Consider the following 20,803-nt stretch of genomic DNA (forward strand, 5'->3'; position numbering starts at 1 on the left):
CCTCCTCCTCCTCTTCTTCTTCTTCTTCTTCTTCTTCTTCTTCTTCTTCTTCTTCTTCTTCTTCTTCTTCTTCTTCTTCTTCTTCTTCTTCTTCTTTCGAGACAGGGTTTCCCTGTATTAATGCCCTTCTTAAAAGGCCTCTAGAAATGGGCTGATAAGTAAAAAGACTGATGCTATACCTTTTTTAAATTTAATATTACTTAAACTGTACTATCTTTTAAAAGAATCATGCAATATTCTGAGCCCATTGCAGCAGGAGGCCAAGGCAGGAAGACTGAAAGATGGAGACCAGCCTAGGCTATGTAGGAAAACTCTGTATCAAAAACAGGAACAAAAATTAAGAGGCTGAACAGATGGCTCAGTGGTTAAGAGCACTGGCCATTCTTCTAGAGGACATAGGTCTAATTCCCTGTACTCACAGGGCAGTTCACAACCATCTGGAACTCTAGTTCCAGGAGATCTGACACCCACTTCTGGCCTTTGTAAATACCTGCCATGTAAGTGGTCCCTGGACATACACACACTCAAAACAACCTTACACACACACACACACAAACACACACACACAATGCATATATTTAATTTAAAAACTCATTTAGAAGTTTTGTGCATAGAAATTATTCTCAAGTAGAATCTTCCTCATGGTACCTGATTAAAAATCTTAATGAGAGCCAGACATAGTGGCAAACACCTTTAATCTTAGCACTCAGGAGGCAGAGGCAGGCATATCTCTGTGAGCTTGAGAGCAGCCTGGTTTATATAGTGAGTTTCAGAACAGAGAGACCCTATCTCTAAAACAAACAAACAAACAAACAAAAACAAAACAACCCAAAACAAATAAATAAAATAAACAAAACCCTAAAGAAATCAAAACAGTTTAAAAAGCTATTTGGAGGTAGGGTTTACATATAATACAATTAACAAATTTAATTGTGCTATAAGTTTGGGTGAGTATATACCAAGGGTCCTTCACATTCAGTGTGTTCCATCTGAATAAATGTACCATAAGTTGAAGCTATAGTAAGATGAAAATACATTAATTACACCTAGCCAGCCAAACACCTTCACTGAGCGGTATAGGACACTCCAGTGTCACTTGTGTTCCCAGTAACTGGGGTTCATTGAGAATTACATCTGTCTACTGAGATGCAGTATTGAGAGAACTGCGTCTGTCTCCTGTGAATGAGAGGACAGCACCTCATGTGCTCAGGAAAAGTGTAAACACAAAGTATGGTTTGTACTACCGTAAACTGCTCTTGTACCCTAATAAGGTGAGAACGGTTGTAAGTTGAACCTCGGTGAATCGGTGAGTCAGTTAACTATCCATTCAATTTAGTAGCCATGGCTATATTCAAAATATGGAGTGGATCCATGGCCAAGACTTGTCCTTATGCTGACAAACAGCAGAACCCTCTCCTTATCAGAACACCTGATTACTGTAGATCTTTAAAACTTCTTGAACTGAGGTAGTAAGTTTGTCCTTTTGAGTCTCACATAGCCCAGGCTGGCCTCAAACTTACTCTACAACTCAAAATGACCTTCAACTGCAGGTCCTTCTGTCTTCAAGTCCAATTATAGATAGCAGATGTGTTGTCACATTCAGATAGGATTGTCAACGTTGATTTAAAAGTTACTCGGAGATTTTATTTTGGGTTGTTTTGAATTTGTAGAGAAGTTTTTGGAAATTACATTAATAGTATTAAGTCTCTGGTCCATATGAATGGAATTTTCACTTAGCAATATTTTATGGCTTTTTCTGTACCTAGGGTTGCTTATAACTCAGTACAGTCATATGTACTTCACCTTTTTGATACTACTGTAAATAATATTCTCTCTCCCTCTTCCTCTCTCCCCTCCCTCTCTTCCCCTCTCCCTCCCCCTCCCCCTCTCTCCCTCTCCCTCTCTCTCTCCCCCTTCCTGTCCCTCTCCCTCTCCCTGCCCCCCTCTCATTTTGGCAAGGCTGGACAGTCCATGAACTCCCAGGATTCACCTGTCTCTGTTCTCCAGAGCTGGGGTTACAGGCATACCTGGACATTGTCTGTTTACATGGGTGTTAGAGATTCAAACTCACCTCCCCATTCTTGCACAGCAAGTGTCCTTATCTACATCTCTCCAGGACACTTATATTATTTATCTTTCATTTCCAATTACATGATGTTAGTATATAAAAATTCACTTGATTTTATAGGTTGCTTTTGTAGCCTACAACTATATACCATTCATTTATTAATTTCAGTGAGGTTTTAATATATTTCTTACAGGTTGCTTTAATTTTTAGTGTGTATGTGTGTGTGTGTGTCTTTTGCCTACATGTATTATCTGTGCACTACATGTGTGCAGTTCCCAGGATGGCCAGGAGAGGGCAGCAGATACCCTGGGATGGGAGTTAAAGATGTCTCTTCACCACCTCTGGGATATTGGGAATCAAACCCTGGTCTTCTAGACAGCCAGCACTCTTAACCACTGAACTCTCTCCAGCCCCAGGTTTTGGAAATGTACATGTTTATGCCATCCACAATGAGGATTACAATTTACTTCTTCCTTTCTATTTGTGTGCCGTTTGTTTACTAATCAAAATTGAACTAGCGCTAGTACAGTAAAAGTGAATTGATATCTTTGATTTTCTCTTCACTGTAGAAAGAAGAGATGTAGGGTTTGTTTTTTGGACTTTTGTGGGGTTTTGTTTGTTTGTTTGTTTAAACCATCAGATATGATGATAGTGAAAAGAGTTTTTTTGTAGAGAGCCTTGATCAGGTTGAGGGACTCTCTCTTTAGTATTCTATTTTCCTAACAGATAGGCATTGTACATTTTCTGACGTGCTTCATGGAGCTATTGAAAGGATCATGTTTATTTTTGTGGCCTTAATATGGGGAATTACATTGATTTTTCAAGGTTTGAACTAATCCTCCACTCAAGATATAAGTCCTATGTGGGTCATGGTATTTTGTTATCCTCTGAATAACATTGATAATATTGTAAGAACTTTCATGTCTCGATACACAAGTGGTAGTGACCTACAGTTTTATGCCATGCTTTGTTTATTTGGATTTGGTATCAGGGTAGTGGCGCCTTTATCAAACACATGAATAACTGTTCCTCTCTCTTTTCTAGAAAAGCTGGTGTAGAGTTGACATGGCGTTACTGTCAGATACTTGGTTGCAATAGCTCTTTTCCTTCAGTAAGTATTTTTAATTATAGATATAATTTTGTTTTTGTTTTGTTTTGTTTTTGTTTTTTTGAGGCAGAGTTTCTTGGTATAGTCTTGACCATCCTGGAACCCATTCAGTATACCAGGCTGACCTCAAACTCAGAAATCCCAAATGATAGGATTAAAGACATGCACTACTTCACCAAGGTAAGTACAGTAGTGTTCAGATTGTTTCTTGTTTTTCATGGTAACTTTATTGAGATATGATTTATATAGTAGAAAATTCCATTTAAAATGAAAGATCTTCATTTTTAGTTTCTGAACACAATTTTGGAATTATCACTGCAATTAGTCTGGTAATATTTCTATCACTTCAACAAGAAACTTATTTTAAAGGAGAGTTTCCCATATGCTTTCGTACTCACCCTGAGTCCTCCACATACCCATCTTGCTAGTCGGATTTTGTGGACTTGCCTTTTTAAGAAACCAATGTATAGGAATCATAAAATATATGACATTTTGTGACTGAGTTCTTTCACTCAGCACAATGCTTTCAAGACTTATTTATTTTGTAGCATGTATGAGCATTCTTTTTTTAAAACAGAAAATAAGCATTTTAAGAGTATACCAGACTTTACTAAACCATTATCAGTTGATGGAACTCTAGACTGTTTTTAACTTGTACTATTTCTGGTAATATTGCTTTAAATCTTTAGTAATCTGTTTGTTTGTTTTTTTCCCCTGCAAACATATTTGCCTTTCTCGAGTATAAATGTAGATGTAGTTTGGGTCAAATGGTAACTCTGTTGAATGCTTTGAAGGGCTACCTAGATATTTTCCCCAGTGGCTGTACCAGCTCACATCCTGCCTGTTACTGCAGGAGGGATCCAGATTCTCCAGATAGCATTAATTGCCACTGTTCTCTGGTTTTGTAATTACAGCTGTCTTAGAATGACAGAGTGACATCTTATTGAAATTCTGATCTGCATTTTTTAAATGACAAAAGCTACCCAAAATTTCTTCCCTGGACTCTTGGCTATTTGTATAAGTTCCCTAGAGAAATATCTATACAGAGCCTTAGTAAGTTTTTAATATTTGGTGTTATTTATTTTAAGTCATAAGAATATAGATCCTGCATAAAAGTTACTCATCAACTATTTGAACTGAAACTATTTTTTCTTGTGCTTCGGCCCTCTCCTTTCATCTTCTTCCTGGTTAGAATGGATTTGGGTAATAAATACAGGTTTTAAAATTTCACTTTGTCACTACACCCAGTAAATTTCAAACTGAGAGTTTTTTATTAGACATGATCTTGAATAAATTCTGTCACTTAATATATGTTCTGAGTTTCATGTGATCCACACATATCTTTATATGATTTGTTGAATAAAGTATACACAAAGCAGAGTTTTGTGCATGCCATCAATGTTTCTCCAGGCTAATGTCAGACAATGATGAACTAAAAGCTAAGACACTGTTAATAATGGTTCTAGCTTTGTGACTTCCTCCAAAGAGCCACTTATCATGTCAGCTCTATTTACATGATGGAACTCGAGCGGACATGGAGGCTTGGGAGAGACAGAGGTTGTGCTGAACAAAAGACTTTCCTGTTAGGACCACTCATCCCCTGATATCTAGCTAAGAGCTTTATGCCTATGGTGAATCCCAAACATTTAACATAGCATGCAAATATAATTGGTCTGCTCTTCATCTTTCTCTTGGGCTGCTAACCTGTAGGCTTTGATTTCTCAAAACCTTTATTTAGGGTTCTTAAACACTTCAACCTGCCTTCTAGACACTGACTAAACATAGGGGGAAAAGGGTAGTAGGGAATAGGAGTTCTGGACGTGTTTAGAAGTAGTTCCTTGAAGCAATTCCACTCTGTTGTCAGGATACCAGCAGTCCAGTTCAACGGCAAACACCAAACATGAATCAGTAGTGGCCGCTCAATCCAGAGAAACAGCAAGGCTCAGCTGAATCAGTACAAGTCAGCGGAGGTGGCCAGAATCAGCCAGCTTACCACAGGAAGTTCTTTGGTGCATTTCTAAGTGCAGACCAGTGAAGTGTTACACAGTATAACAATACAAGAGAGTCCTCTCACTATTGGGGGGGGGGAGGTGGTCCATTTATATTCTTTCTAAACATCATGTGTCCTCTTAAGTAGCTATTTTCAGGAAAACATCACATGCCATCTCAGAAGACAGCTTCCAGAAAAACATCACGAGACACAACTGAGTGTTCAAGAAACTGGAAATTTCCACTTCACTTACCTTTCTATCTTGTCTCATTCACACTATTGTCCTTCCTGTCCTTTGTGGCATTTCACACACAAATATTTGCAACACCTTTCCTATCTGAGAATAAATATCCATTCCCAAAGAAGTCTTACCTCACCAGCGCACATCATGTTTGCACATTGTTCTCTCAGTTTTCCTGTACCTTCTCTTCCTGGTAAACAAGAACTTCATTTCACTGTATCTGTCTCCTACTAGCCACATGAGTTTTGAGGCAATGCTTACACTTATTCTTTGTGATAGTTTGACTCTGAACTGGAGTCCTCTTTTGGGGAGGTGTGAATGCTTTAGGAGGTCTGGCTTTTGAAAGTAATTCCTTAACAAGGGTAGGCTTTTGAAGGTTTTGACTTCACCTCTCCATCTGGGCCCATTTTCTTCTTTCTGGCCCATTACCCTATGAACAATCCCTAGTGTCCCAAAGGCTGTTGAATCATGCCTTCCCTGCCAATGAAAGGCTGTTGTAAACCCCATTTGTCTCCATTTAAGGACAAGGCCTGATTTCAAAAAGAAGGCCATTATGCCTCAGCTCCAGGAATAGACCATATGTACCAGGAAACCAGCTCTAGGAACAGACCATAAGTCCCAGAAACTAAGGCATAAGGTACCAGCTCCAGGAACAAGGTCAAAAACACCCCTCCCAAAAAAAACAGCCTGGGAATAACCACAAGAATAGGACAATATCTTATCTATGTTGGGTAGCCCTATCTTATCGTGAGGTTAAACATGACAGGAATGCAGACCACTGACCACCTGGCACAAGCCAATCAGAAGCCAACCCCTAGGATTCCCTAGCACCCACCTAGCACCTGAAAGTTTAGATTACCTAATCCTTCTAGAAAATTCCCCTAATTTCCTTTAAGAAGGCCTGAGTGGCTTTGTCTAGGGTCATCATTTTAAAGTTGGTTGGCCACCACATGCTGGTTGTTTCTGCAGAATAAATGTTCTTTGCATACTGTCTGGTCTGGGGTCTTCCTTCAGTTATTTTCGGACCTTTACATCACCATGGATTGGAATTTCTGAACCTGTGAACTAAAAGAAACTCTTCCTTAACTTGTTTCTGTTGTGCTTTGCTCACAGAAATGCAAGCGTAACTAACATCCTTTCTCTATTGCTCTGCTGGCTGAGCTGCACTTGACGGGAAGGGAAGCAGCAGCTTGGTAAACACTGGATGAATGAAAGAAGGAATGAATAAGTTGTAAGAGAGGAAAGTCATGCACCCTCATTTCCTTTTATTACCATGAAAGAAAGGGATTCCCACTACCCTCTCCAACAGGAGAAATAGGTGGAATGTGCTCAGTTTCTGTAAAAGTAACTTTTATTTGCCAGATGTAATTGTCGTGTTGGAGGCTTCCTTTTGAATAAGCTCACCTTACCTAATTCCTTCTGAACTCTGGCTGGCTGGCTCAACTCAACTGTTCTGGCTCAAAGTCCTTTCCAAGATGGCTGCTTCAATCTGGATTCTCTCAGCTTCTCACTAAATTGCTCTGCTTGGCCTTAAACAAGCTCTGGCGATTGGTTCTAATCTTCTGGCTCCTTCTTATGCTCTGGCTTCAGCTGCCTCTGCTGACCTGCACTGCAATGCATGAACTCACAAAGGTGCTCAGTTCCACTGCACTGACTCCCTACCGACTGCCTCATCTCAACTGTACTGAACTCAACTGGCTGAACAGTGCAGACCCACTCTCTCCCTGAGTAGTGCTTACATAGCTTCTCCTGCCTGTGCTGTTCTCATGAGAATTGGGTGAATCCTATCTCAGACTCATTCTGTCAGAGTTTTCCCTGATTTGTTACTTTGTCTGCCTTTCAATGAGACATCACTTTCAAACATGGCTGCTTCCTTCTACAAGCTAATTTTACCTTAAAGATATGTACCAAGGGCTTGTCTGTATTTCAGATAGAGGGATTAAAGGTGTGTGGCATGTCTTTACTCTAGCTGGATCACTCAGACCTAGGTCTCTGGCTATGATCCCTTGCCAGAGCAGCCATGTTGCTAGTTTAAAATACCCACACAATTTTCCTCTAATCCCTTCCTTCTCCACACAGCAAAATAATGACTTAAATGGTTGCTACATTTAGGAAAAGCATCTGTTCAGACTCAACACTCTGTGAGTGTCTATTTCTTTTGGCATCTGCCCTTCTGCTGAACACATATTTTCCTCCCATCCATGTATTCTAGACTTGTAGGTCCTTAGGTGATCAATCTGGGTCCAAACATTGCTGGGGGTCCAAACACTGTATGTAGCACATGTGAGCTTTTTTCCCTGATCAACCTTTATTTTGTTTCCCATCTGTAGCTTCATTTGTTTTCTGTTGCTATGACAAAATACCAAGACAGGAATTCATTTTGAAAATTATTTTGCCCCATAGTTCTCAGTTCTAGGCAACAGGGATGTTTGGCCATGGTATCAGAAAGGTCTTCTCTGTTACAGACACATGGCTGCCTCCCAGTATAACCTTTCTCTAGTGGAAATGCTGTAGGTTCTCAGGGATGGAAGAACCATCATTTTCCCAGGGAAGGTCCTTCTCAATACAAGAACTGTGTAGAGTTCTTAGTGCAGACTCACCCACCCAAGCTGATTACAAGTGCACGATCTGCTTTGCCTATAAAACATGCTGTTGTCCTGGCATACCACTTAAACAATACATTTTATTCCTGCCCCTGCCCTCGACCCCTACCATCACCACATGCACTGTAGAAACTATTCTGGAGGCATGGACCTCTGAGACCTAAACTTTAGTAAGAATTCAAGGATTTAGGGGAACAAGCAAAGAGTAGAGTTGGCACAGACTCTGCTGTGCTAGTGTATGACTTCCCAGGCATGCCAATGATTTATCCAAAATTAGAGGATGCTTCTCTGCTGAAGCAGGAATGGCATTAATGTAACTGAGACTGTGGCTTTTGTTATATTTCAAGTCCATTGTCTACAGTATGGTCCATTCATGACTATTCTGATAATACATTATCTCTCAGAACATGAACTTGCAAAAGGGAAATACAGTTAACACCTGTCTTAGTTAGAGTTTCACCGCTGTGAGCGGACACCATGACCAAGGCAACTCTTATAAGGACAACATATAATTGAGGCTGGCTTACAGGTTCAGAGGTTCAGTCTAGTATCATCAAGGTGGGAACATGGCAACATCCAGACAAGCATGGCACAGGAGGAGCTGAGAGTTCTGTATTTTCATCTCAAGGTTGATAGCAGAATACTGGCTTCCAGGCAGCCCAGATGAGGGTCTTAAGCCCCACTCCACACACACACACTTACACCTACTCCTTCTAATAGTGCCACTCCCTGGGCCAAACATATACACACCATCACATTCAACTCCCTGGACCACATACACTTGTTCAAATATATGAGCCTATGGGGACCATACCTAAACATAGCATAATGCAAAATACATTTAGTCCAAGTTCAAAAGTCCCCATAGTCTATAGCAGTTAAAATATTTAATAAAATATATACATATATAATAAATATAATAAATAAAAATATATTGTTAAAAAATCCAGAGTTTAAAGTCTTTTCTGACATTCATCCAATCACTTAATTGTAATCCCCAAAGCAAGACAGGAAACCAGCTGGGCAAACTCCAAACTCTGCATCTCCATGTCTGATGTCAAAGCAGTCTTCAGATCTCTAGCTCCTTTTTCATCTTTGTTGACTGCAACAAACTTTCTCCTGGGCTGGTTCCACTCCCTGTTAGCAACTTTCCTCAGCAGATAGCCTATAGCTCTGTCATCTTGAACAACTTCGGGTCTCCAGGTCTCCAAGGCAACTTCAATGTTACAGCTTCTTGTTTTGATGTCTGCAATCCACACATGATTTTCTGGGCTTGTCTAAAAGCTCTGCCCTCTGTAGCACTCTAAGCTCAGGTTGATCCATTTCATTGCCACTGTTGTTATTGGTGATCATCCCATGGTACTGGCATCTCCAACACTCTGGAGTCTTCCACTGCAACTAGGCTTCACCAATAGCCTCTCATAGGCTCTCTTCACAGTGCCAAGCCTCAAATCCTTTGCATGACCCCTTCAGTCCTGGGCCATTAACTGCAACCGAGGCTGCACCTTCACCAGTGGCCTTCCATGGCCTCTCATAACGCCAAGCCTCAGCTGTTCTTCATGACCCCTTCATGCCTTCAAAATCAGTACCACCTGGGTGACTCTTATATATTACCAAGTGCAGCTGCAGCACAAGGGACATCCTTGGCCATCTCTGGAACACAGCTTCTTTGTGCTCTCAGAAAACACTTCCAAGATTTCACCTCAATGATACTGGTCTCTTCTTGATCACCATTAATTTCTTATCTTCAGCTAACCAGCATCAATTGTTCCAATAGTCTCCTTCTCCTCTTGACCTTAAAGCCAGAGACACATGGCTGAAGCTGCTGAGTTCTGCTGCTTGCAGAAGCTGGAACATGTCTCCCTTGTTCTAGTACGTTGTCACTGGCTTCCTATTTTTCAACTCCTTTACTGCCTAAATTTGGCTGTCCTGGATCTTGCTCTGTAGATTGATCTTGAACTCAGGGATCTGCATGCCTGTCTCTTGGGATTAAAGGTGTGTACCACCATACCTGGATCTAAACTTAGCTGGGTAGGATCTTGGCCTAAAGTTCCACTCCCTTCATTTGTCATCTCATCGAACATAGGATTCAGCTCCATTTCACTTCCTGGTACCCCTTTAATACTGAAACCATATATTTTATAAATTTCCTTTTCCAGCTTGCTATGCTTGTTTAAAATGCTCTTCATGAGACTTAACCAGAGGAAAACGTCTATGATAGGTATTTCTGAGACTTCCTTTGTCAATGGAATTAATCTGAGTCTCTTTACCTTAGTCTCAGGTAGACTCTTCAGACAAGGTCAAAAACAGCCACATTCTTCACCAAAATACCACAAAAACAGTCTCTAGGCCACATACTGAGGTCTTCTCTTCTGAAACCTCTTGGGCCAGATCTGTACAATTCAAATTGCTCTCAGCAACAGTCTTCCATATTTCTACTAGGATAGCCCATTAAGCTCCATTTAAAGCATTCCACTGCTTTCCAAATCCAAAGTCCCAAAATCTACATTCTTCTAAACAAAAGCATGGTCAGGCCTATCACAGCAATAGCCCAGTCCCTGGCACCAACTTCTGTCTTAGTCAGGGTTTTACTGCTGTGAACAGACAAGGCAAGTCTTATAAAGACAACATTTAATTGAAGCTGGCTCACAGGTTCAGAGGTTCAGTCCATTATGGTTAAGGTGGGAACATGGCGGCATCCAGGCAGGCATTATGCAGGAGGAGCTGAGAGGTCTGCATCTTCATCTGAAGGTTGCTAGCAGAATACTGGCTTCCAGGCAGCCAGGATGAGGGTTTTAAAGCCCACACCCACAGTGGCACACCTACTCCAACATTAGGCCACACCTTCTAACCGTGCCACTCCCCAGGTTGAGCATATACAAACCATTTCCACTGTTGCCAGAGTCCCAATTCCTTAAGTGATTCCCTTTCTGAGGAGTGTAATCCTGATGACACTGCTGGCTTCTCAGGGGAGCCATAGCCCAGCACCATAGTGGCTTCAGGACATCTTTAACTCAAGAAACAAATTATTCTGCTGTGTATGACCAGTTTACTTCATAATTTGTGTCTGAATCATGAATAATAATGCCTTTCTAGGAGCATATTTTAAATTAAAGCTTACAGGGATTTAAATCATTTTGATCTGCTGTATGTTTGTGAGCTATTCCCCTGTCACTTGTAATTAGTGGCCAGAGCAGATGGCACAAGTTAAGCATTAGGTAATATAATCACTAAATATTCCCTATCACCCCCTAAAAGCAAAATTGTTCTGAATTAGAGACATATCATTTATCAAAGGTTTCTCATTTTGCTAGAACATATTGTAAGAAATTATGACATTAGATAAAAAGATATTTCCACATCAGGAAGTTCAAAAGATTAGGATGCTACAGAAATATAGGTTAAAGGAACTCATAAATGTTTCAGAAAGCATTGGAGTAGAATTATTAGTATGATTTGAGAAAGGCAAGCTTTGCAATAAAGTGAGATTCATTATGATGCCAAAATTATTCTTCAAATTTCTGACATATTTAGATAGAATTTCCATGCCAAGTCAAATAATTATGAATTTTAAAAACTGCTCAAAGCAATGCTTGAAATTTTATGCTAATTGGGATTTAACTTTAGAAACCTGAACTCTATTAAAATGCTATGTTTTATAACCTCCTTCCAATCTCTAAATGCTTACCCATGATAAATTAAATCATAAATTACAAATGACTATTGACTGTGGACTCACTAGAGACACAAGCAGAGTCTTAGGGTTTCATAGAACCACCTTCAAAGGTCAGAGACAGTGAACAGTAAATATGCCGTGTGGTTGTGGACTGCACAGTGAAGGGTTAACTCAACATGCTTAAGTTGCTCAAATCTACAATTATCTGGAGGTTCGGCTCTGACCATCTCTGAGCATTTAACATCCTCAAAGTGCTTTGATGCTTGAGGCCCTACTCTATATAAATTTTTATCTGTAGGGGCCGTTGGAGAGTGAGCAGATTAAAGCCTCAATGGGCACTGCACTCCCATGCGAGTGAACTTCAGTCACCTTGGGCACCCTAGCTTGGATGAGTATCCCAGTTTGGTAACAGCTTGCATGTGTTGTCATACACTGCTATGAGAATGAAGTATGTTTTTTGTGTGTGTGACTGTCTTGCAAAAGGCACCAGGGAGCATGTGCCTAGTCTCTCCTGCACCTCTGTGCACCTTTGACCTTTAGCAAATCATTGAGACTGTGTATTCTTGGCCACACTTGATATACCCACTGGAAACAGGGGTAAAGAGAACTATATTTTGGGTAGTTAAATGTCCCTTAAAGGTTCATGTGTTAAAGCCCTGTGTGGTACTGTGAAAATGGTGTAGTTTTTAGTAAGTATAGCAGAGAGGTGAGGTCCATGAAGCCTTTATGGGGTGGGATCTGTGGGGTGGGATCTATTGGGAAGATTGTAGGACTCAGCCTCCTTCTCTGTTTCTTGACCCAGCAAAGAGGTGAAAGGTCCTGCTCAGATGTTAAACTATATGTTACATTAAAAATAATACATGCATTTGTTTTACATCTCATACTTTTGAAGCTGTACAAGCATTGCTAACTTCTGGAACAAGTTATTGTTTTGAGAGAATTCTGTACTTTCAGCCCTGTAAGACCCTAGAGGGAGACTAATTCAAGTAGCAGTCCAAAGCTATCTGGATTTTAGGATTACAGATTTGCAGACTACTAACGGTATTGTTTTTAAGTTGCCAAGTGTATGGGGATTTGTTGCATAATAGTAGGAACTAAGAATACTTCTAAGTCAGCTTATGCTGTCCTATTAAAGAACCACAGGCTGGGAAAGCCTTAACAAAATATCAGACACTTATTACCTACAGTTTTGAAAGCTGAGAATCCCGAGATCAAACCTCTGGAAAACCCAGTGTTTCTCCTTATATATGTAAAAATGGCTATATCTTCACACAGAGGATGAAGAGATGGGGTGGGGAGGGCATACACATCTCCACCCTTAAAATCCAACAAGTCCTAAACCAGCTAAGAAGGGCTCTATTTTCATGTCCTAGTCAACTCCAAAGGCCCCACCCGAATACCATGCAAACACGGGATTATGCTTTAACATGCAAATTCTTTTCAGAGGGTGGACAAAGACTTTCAGTCCACAGCACCTGCCTTGCACTTAATTCTTTTCCCCATCCTCCTGTAATCAACTCAGAGCGCATCTCCACTGTAACAGTCCGCGAGGCCTAAACGCAGCTCACGCCATATTAGAGGCACCATTCTGACTTTAAAACTTAGCATGTGTTCTCCAACACCTGCCAAAATGGGAACAAAGGTCTAATCCATCAGATACCAGTCCACAGTTCCAGGAAAGTTTCTAAATGCACAAACCTGCTTTTTGGCTTCTGTAGTTCTGATTCTTGCTAACTAAGGTGTAACAACCAGGATGTGATTTCTGTGCATAAAAGACAAAGGGCTACAAGGTTCGGGGCTTCATGGTGTGGAGAAGTTCACTATGCAGCTGCCTTCTTGGAAAAAGACTTTCTTTTCAGCTCCAAGAATGTCCATGTAGAGGTCTCTGGTGGGCTTATCTCAAAACACCACCAAGTCCACTAACACAAACACTCTGTAATATGGGTGGTACAGGTAGGTTGCTGAGAAACAATATTGCTAGTCAGAGGCCAGTCTGGGTTGCATAGGCTATTCTGGTCAACCTGGGCTCTATAGGAAAGCTGTATCTCAAAGTAGCTACGCCTAACTATAAACTATTCATTTTCATGTGTATTCCTCTAACATAGAGGTTCTCAACATATGGGTCTCGATCCCTTTGTGGATCCAAAGGCCCTTTTACAGGGGACATATATCAGATATCCTGTATAACAAGTATTTACATTGCAATTTATAACAGTAGAAAGATTGTACTTACAAAGTAGCAACAGAAATAATTTTATAGTTGGGGGTCACCACAATATGAGAAACTGTATCAGAGGATTTCAGTGTTAGAAATGTTGAGAACCACTGCTCTAAAAGTTGTCCTCCAAACTGAACTACAAACTCAGAGAAAACAAAATTAGCATCTTTATTTCTCCCTAGTTACGACAATTCCAACTAACAGAATCTCTTGGAAAATTAATATAAAAGAAACACTTGGAAATCTTTCTAAAGTAAAATGTAGATCTTTCTTCTCATAATAAATTAACCATGTGTATTGTATGTGCTTTGTCATTTGAGATTTCAGTGTTTTTCTTAGGCCCAGTGGGACTCTGTCACTAATGAATGTTTCTATAAATGTAAGAAGTGAGATAATCATAAATGCATTGCACTTCCCAAATAAAAAATATCAGCCCTAGTCTGCTGAAGCAAAAGCATTTCTATGTATTTTACCTATTGTATGTGCATGTGTGTGCACAGCAAAATGAGACAAAGACTCAGAGCTTTTGCTTCAGTTAAGTAAATCATTTGTGTTATGCCCCGACCACATGGTCCCCACAGACCACTAGAGACCATCAAAAGTCCAACTCATAAGCAAAAGTAGGGAGTCTTTATTCAGCTGGAGCTCAGACCCTCTCGCCTCTCCAACACGGTGGAAGGCATGGAAGGTGCTGAGCTGGTAACAGCAGTGCCTTTTATCATGGTAGCAGGGTGAAGGACTTGCTTGGCAGTTACATGATTGGTTGGCATTTGCTTGGTGCACTTCTATTGACTAGTAATGATTTCAGCTTGGTATCAATAATGGTTGATAGCCTAATCAATCTACTTTAGACATTAGGTACTTTCTCCTTAAGAACGAATTGGTTGTTTCTGGGAGTGGAGTGGCTACTTGCCCAGGGGAATTGTGATTGTTACCAGGGTAACACTGCTCCTGGAACAAGTTGGGGTTTTTCCAGTAGCTGAGTTCATTCAGATGGCAAGTTAATTGTAAAATGGAGTCTGAAATCAAAATAGAGTTTGTAATGTTAAGTTGGGCCGTTCAGTTTGAATGTGTGGAATGACAAGAGTACCAACAATGTAGTCATGGACAGGAAAGGCAGCATACTGCCAGGCTGTCTCCAGCGGAAGGAAGCAGGACACTCATCAAGAAGACTTAGATATCCTCTCTGTACTCTAATGGACCTTAACATGTTAGCAAACCTCCCAATTCACTTTTCAGATGGTGAGAGGAGGGTGGATTGAGCCCCTTAGCACACTGTGGCTGGCTGCTGTTTTACCTACTAGAGATGCCAGATGTCTCCCTGTGTTCATGCTAGGCCTACTCATATCTTTTACCTTTGCCCAAATGGCAGGGCAGCTTATTATTCGGAATTCTGTTTGATGAAGTCAAGATGTACAGAATCCGAGAGATGACGTGGGTACTGTAAAAGTTCAGAGCATTTCAGTCCTTCGCTGAAGACGTTTAAGATCCATCTGGACAATAAGGCAGAGATCTGTGCCGGAGACAAGAATCTCTTAAAGGAACTGAGGCAGCCTCACACGTGAGTCAACTGTAGGCAGAAGATTCACTAAAAGGTGCCATCACATTTCCAAAATGTTAATATTATAAAACCGAGTGTCAGAAACAGAGTACAAAGTGTGGATTTGATAATCTACTTTCAATGACTTCATTACCTAGAGGCACCAGAGAGTTGATCTCACAGCCTTGCCCTCCTAAGGCAAGCACACTTCCCTGAGCTAATTCTTCCAACTCAAAAAGTCCCCTAAACGCTGACGGTTCTCTAAGTTGGCTCAAGAAGAAAATCTATGCAATTTTAATAAACTCAGCTCTGCCTGAGCTATGTTGACTTATCTTCTTCTCCATTTTTAGAAGCATATTTAAGGAGTGCTTTTTAAGGCTATACACCGTACATTTAGACCTTAGCTGCATATTTATTGGAAATTTTCCAGGAAGAAATGATCTTGAAGTGTAAAACCAGCACTTCTGTGAAAACCGTCAGGTATAGAACAGTGATAATCTTTATGCTGGAGAGAGGGATGGGGAAGGAGGAAATATGCATACTTGCATAGAATCAGTTTGAGAAGAGAAGCTAAATCTTAAAATATAGGTATTTTCTATAAATTCAAATGTTCTCTAATAAATTTAGAATATGCATCGTAAAAGTGAGAGTTAATTATGCAGACTCCATAGATGTCTGAGGTTGACACCATGTTTGGCCAGTCATTCTTCTTTCTTCAACCTGAGTCTGCTTTCTATGTCATACAGGGGTAATAACTACAGGCCTCATAGATAACTACAGGCCTCATAGAGATGTGAGACAAGAAAATTGCTGCATGATTAAAACAGAGACTGGTGGAAGAGCACCACATGGAGCTAGTTAGAGCTGGAGAGAACAGAGATTTTCACCCTTAAACTCTGTATTTTTTTTTTAAGTTTCTCATTTTCCATTACTTAATGCCCCCTCTTACATATATGTCTTTTGATGGTTTTGGCGCTGCTTGTACAGTGCCCAGTTAGGTTTGATGACTGTTATGTTTCTCCATTCAGTATGCTCAGACGTTCTCATCTCCCACCCCTTAGTCCTATATGTTTTCCTGTAGGAGGAGGAGGTGCGAATACTAAGGTCTGGTTCCCTAATTGATTCTTGATTTGGTCAATGAAGGAGGCTGGGGGCCAATTGTTGGGCGGAAGGAACAAGTGGAACTTCCCTTCCGGTCCCAGGAGGAAAAGAAAATGCAGGAAAAGGGAAGGGGCTTTTTCAGCCAGGCTTGGGAAGAAGAATCTCGGAGAAGCTAGAACCAGAGGCCTCTGCTAACGGTGGTCAGCCAAGGAGGTTGGTTAGCTGATACAGGCTAGCTGATAAGTCTGGGGCAGGAGATTCTGTGCCCAGCAACTGTGCTAGCTGGCAAGTTCTAAAGTAATAAAGCTGTCTGAGTGTTTTTCATCTGCGGAACAAAAGTGGGTAGAGAGAGAGGCCAGGCCAGTGATGGCAGCTTGGCGAAGCTAAGCTGGGGGGAACAAAAGAGAAGCCAGTGATGCACAGCAGCTCCAGGGCAAGCAGGGAGTGGGGCTGTGGGGAGCCAATCTGGGATCTAAGCTGGGAGGGCCAAAGTGCAGGCCTCAGTCCCTGGTAAAAGCAGGAGTGTATTTTTTAAAAAAATTCCTCTGGCTCTCTCATCCTTTCTCCCTATCTTTCTCATTTTTAATTATAACTTTCTATAGTTTTCACAATCTAAAATCAGAGCACTCTGGAAGTATCTCAGTTTGTCCTCTTGGCTGCTTTATCTATTATGATTTTTTCTGAATAAAAGCTATTGAACACTTCTTATTCCCACCAGCCCTCCTCCCTCCCACTTCTAGTCTCATTCACTAAACTTTAGATGTGGTACTGAAATCAAAGGTGGGCAATAACTGGAAACGGGCTAGTACAATGTTTGCATAGTGGTAATTTCTAGAAGCTGAGGTAGTATTCGAAGTCAGCATCCAATTCAAGGAAAAATAAGGCTTAGGTGCCTTGGCTGAGGAACTATTTTCTGAAGTGCATGCTCAACTCTAGACATTCAGGTCCCATTTGAATATAACAAAGACTTTAAGTAAAAGAATATAGCTGGCTGTCTCAGGATTTTATTGATGTGAACAGACACCATGACCAATGTTTAATTGGGGCTGGCTTGCTGGTTCACAGGTTCAATCCATCATAATCAAGGTGGGGGCATGAAGGCTGCTAGCAGAATATTGGCTTCCGGAGAGCTAGGATGAGGTTCTTAAAGCCAACACCCACAGTGACACACTTATTCCAATAAGGCTACCTCTTCTAATAGTGTCATTCTCTGGTCTGAGCATAGACAAACCATAACACTGGCCAAACAATAAACCAAGCAGTAAAATGACACCAGAGGCATAAATATCAATGTTGTAACACAAAAAAGGAAAACCATGAAAAAACAAGACAACAAACTTATTCAAACACTATTAGCTGGACAATAATGGCATCTAGAGATAGAGTTTTAGATGAGGTTCTAAAGAATTTAAAATAATGATTACAAGTATCAAAACCACAATCAATTAGCTGAAGGAAATAAGGAAAACTGATTTGATGTGATTCGAAAGAGGACTTCAGCAAAGAAAAAGACTGATGAAAGAAATATAAAGTGACAGAAATAAAACACAGTAAATCAATTTTTATTCATCTCTCTGAAAAGTATCTACAATTGAATGGATCAAAGAAAGGGCAGATGAAAGAATTAGAACAATCCAACAAAGACAAAATAATAAGAAGGTACCAGTGGGGATTTTAAGACATGTAGAACAAGACAAAAATCTACAAATTGTATGCAATAAAATAGAAGGTTAAAGGCTGGGGGAATAGGAAAATTTTTATTCTGAAAACAGTTTTTTCCCTTCTTTCTAAAGAATCCCCAGAGTTATGAAATGAAATGCCAATCCAGATACAAGAGACACTTAGGACACCAGTCAGACAAGACCTGAAAAACAATTTTTTGTATTATGATTAAAACATAAAATATGCAGAACAAAGGAAGTCTATTGAAAATAGCAAAGGCCATCCATCAAAAGATACAGAATAACAAATTAAATAGAAATGCAAGAACCATCTATTTGTTGTCTTCAAAGAAGGGACCTCACCAAAAAGGACAGATACTACCTCAGTGTGAAAAGTTAAAAAAAAAAAAAAAAAAAAAAAAAGGCCTTCCAAGCAAAAATAACTAGAAACCTGCTGGTGTTACTGTTCTGACATTTGACAAGATGGACTTCAAAGCCAAACCAGTAAGAAAAGATAAAGTCCACTACGCTCTAATTAAAGGAATGGTGACTAAATTTTGATATGCAGTGATGCTCTTAAACATGTGACCTCTAGACCTCTAGGTGGCCTGGCCTGCTTTTCCAGCCCATTGTTATGATTATTTTTATGCTGGGTATATTATGTCCCATGAGCTTCTCAGCTTGAGCTTCCAACTCCTTGGCTTTTTAATCCCTTGAAGGCATTCTATACTCTATATGTGTGTGTAAATGTAGATGATTCATATGTATACATAATCTGTGATATGTATTTATATACATGCATAACACATATATTTTCTTCTGTGATATATAATGTGTGATCAGAGATTTAACATTAGTAGTCGATATTGGAAGAAAAGAAGCTGTATTCACCTTGGCCAGTGATATCTTGGAAAACAAGATTCTGGCAGCCCTTTGCATAAAAAGTGTTACCCATCAAGTGCCCTGGATGATCTGGCTAGCTTTCGGTCTATTTGTCACCAGCTAGAACTATTTGGGGGAAGAGAGAATCTTGAGAAAATGCTCCCACAAGATTGGCCTGTGGACAAACCTATAATGCATCCTTTTTATTAATGATTGATGTGGTAAGACCCAGATCATTATGGCTGCCTCTGGCCAGATAGTTCTGGTTGCTGTAAGAAAGCAGATTGAGAAAGCCACTGAAAGCAAGCAGGTCCTACCTTCAAGACTGCCCTGTTTGAGTTCCTGCCCAGCTTCCCTCAGTGATGGGTTATGATGTGAAATTGTAAGCTGAAATAAAGCCCAAGTTGCTTTTGGTCATGTGTTTGTCACAGCAATGGATACCCTCAGATAATGGACCCAATTAGCACTGCATGACTGAATGCCTCACTGCCTGCCTTTGCTATTCCTTTGTTCTGATTCTTCATTGCCATCCTCCAGTCTTCACTTTTGGAATTTAATACTTCCTCCAGGCCACTATATCATAAAATTCTACAACTTATATTAGAAAAATCATAGGAAAGAGTTTGTCCTGAGTCTCAGAGTAGCCTACAGACAGAGATTTAAAATATTTCTTCAACTGTTAAGACGATGGGCTGTTTAGCAAAGCTGCTTTAACGGTGCTTTGCATTGTGACATGGACCAGTGCCTGAAGGCCAGAGATGGAATGTGACAACTTGTATGTTCAGTGTCCTCACTTTCGTGCGCCTAAAGCTTGGTTATCAATGTAGCAGTGTTCAGAGTTGAGGCCCTGCGTGATGAGATTATGGGTACTCCAACTTCATCACTCGATGCATAATCTATTTATATGCTTGCAACATCTCAGGAAAAGGTCATTGATATTATGTTCAACTGTACTTTGGTTGTTTATTGCCATGAAATAAGCAGTTTTATTCCTCAACTTGTTCCCAGCATATAGCTGTCACATTTGGTCAGTGTGACAAGATATTTTGGCAGTGTTTGTACAGACCGCACACCTGAACCAGAGGGACTGTCCTGTAACATAGGATAGCTATACTTCTTTTGTCATGTATCCTATTCCCAACTAGGCTATCTAGATCACAGACTGGAATCCTTGGACACTCTGAAAGTGCCACCCTCATGTCAAGCCTCTTAGGACAACCATAAATCCTAAAAGGAGAGAATTTCAACAGAGGAACAGTGAACTCATTGCAAGTTGCAGGTTAAGAATTCAGCAACCGAGACTCCTTTGGACAGGGGACCACACTAATGAAGCTTCTGACTCCACAGAGATGTCTCTAGGACTCCAGGCTCCCATGCATATCTCTGCAGAAATAACTGTCTAACAATACCTCAAAACCTCACTGCTTAATCTATACATTGTTAATATGGTCCACCCATGTTTGAAGGCTGCTCGGGGCCTTATATTTCCCCCTTAAGGCAGCTTAGAGCCTGATACCTCTCAAATCACATTTAATGGCATGGCACAGTAAAAGGGACCTTAGTAACTCTGAAGTCCCTTGTCCTGAAAACTTTGGGTTAACTCACAGCGTAACAACAAGCCACCATAAAATGGTAACTGTCTAGCTTGATTCTGTCCTAGGGAGGTGGGTACTAAATAATGTTCCTGGGGCCACAATTCATGAACTTCACATTTA

General features: G+C 40.5%; 1 long non-coding RNA gene across 1 annotated transcript in view; it reads left to right on the top strand.

Moving 5' to 3' along the window:
• The window catches only part of LOC110302990, an 89,179-nt gene that overhangs the window by 7,811 nt on the left and 60,565 nt on the right, over positions 1 to 20,803 (top strand). The window contains exon 2 of the long non-coding RNA XR_002378887.2: positions 3,247 to 3,356. This is a non-coding gene — a long non-coding RNA (uncharacterized LOC110302990). The remainder of the gene's footprint in view (positions 1 to 3,246; positions 3,357 to 20,803) is intronic.

This window comes from Mus caroli, chromosome 10 (assembly GCF_900094665.2).
Source record: "Mus caroli chromosome 10, CAROLI_EIJ_v1.1, whole genome shotgun sequence".
Classification (NCBI taxonomy): domain Eukaryota; kingdom Metazoa; phylum Chordata; class Mammalia; order Rodentia; family Muridae; genus Mus; species Mus caroli.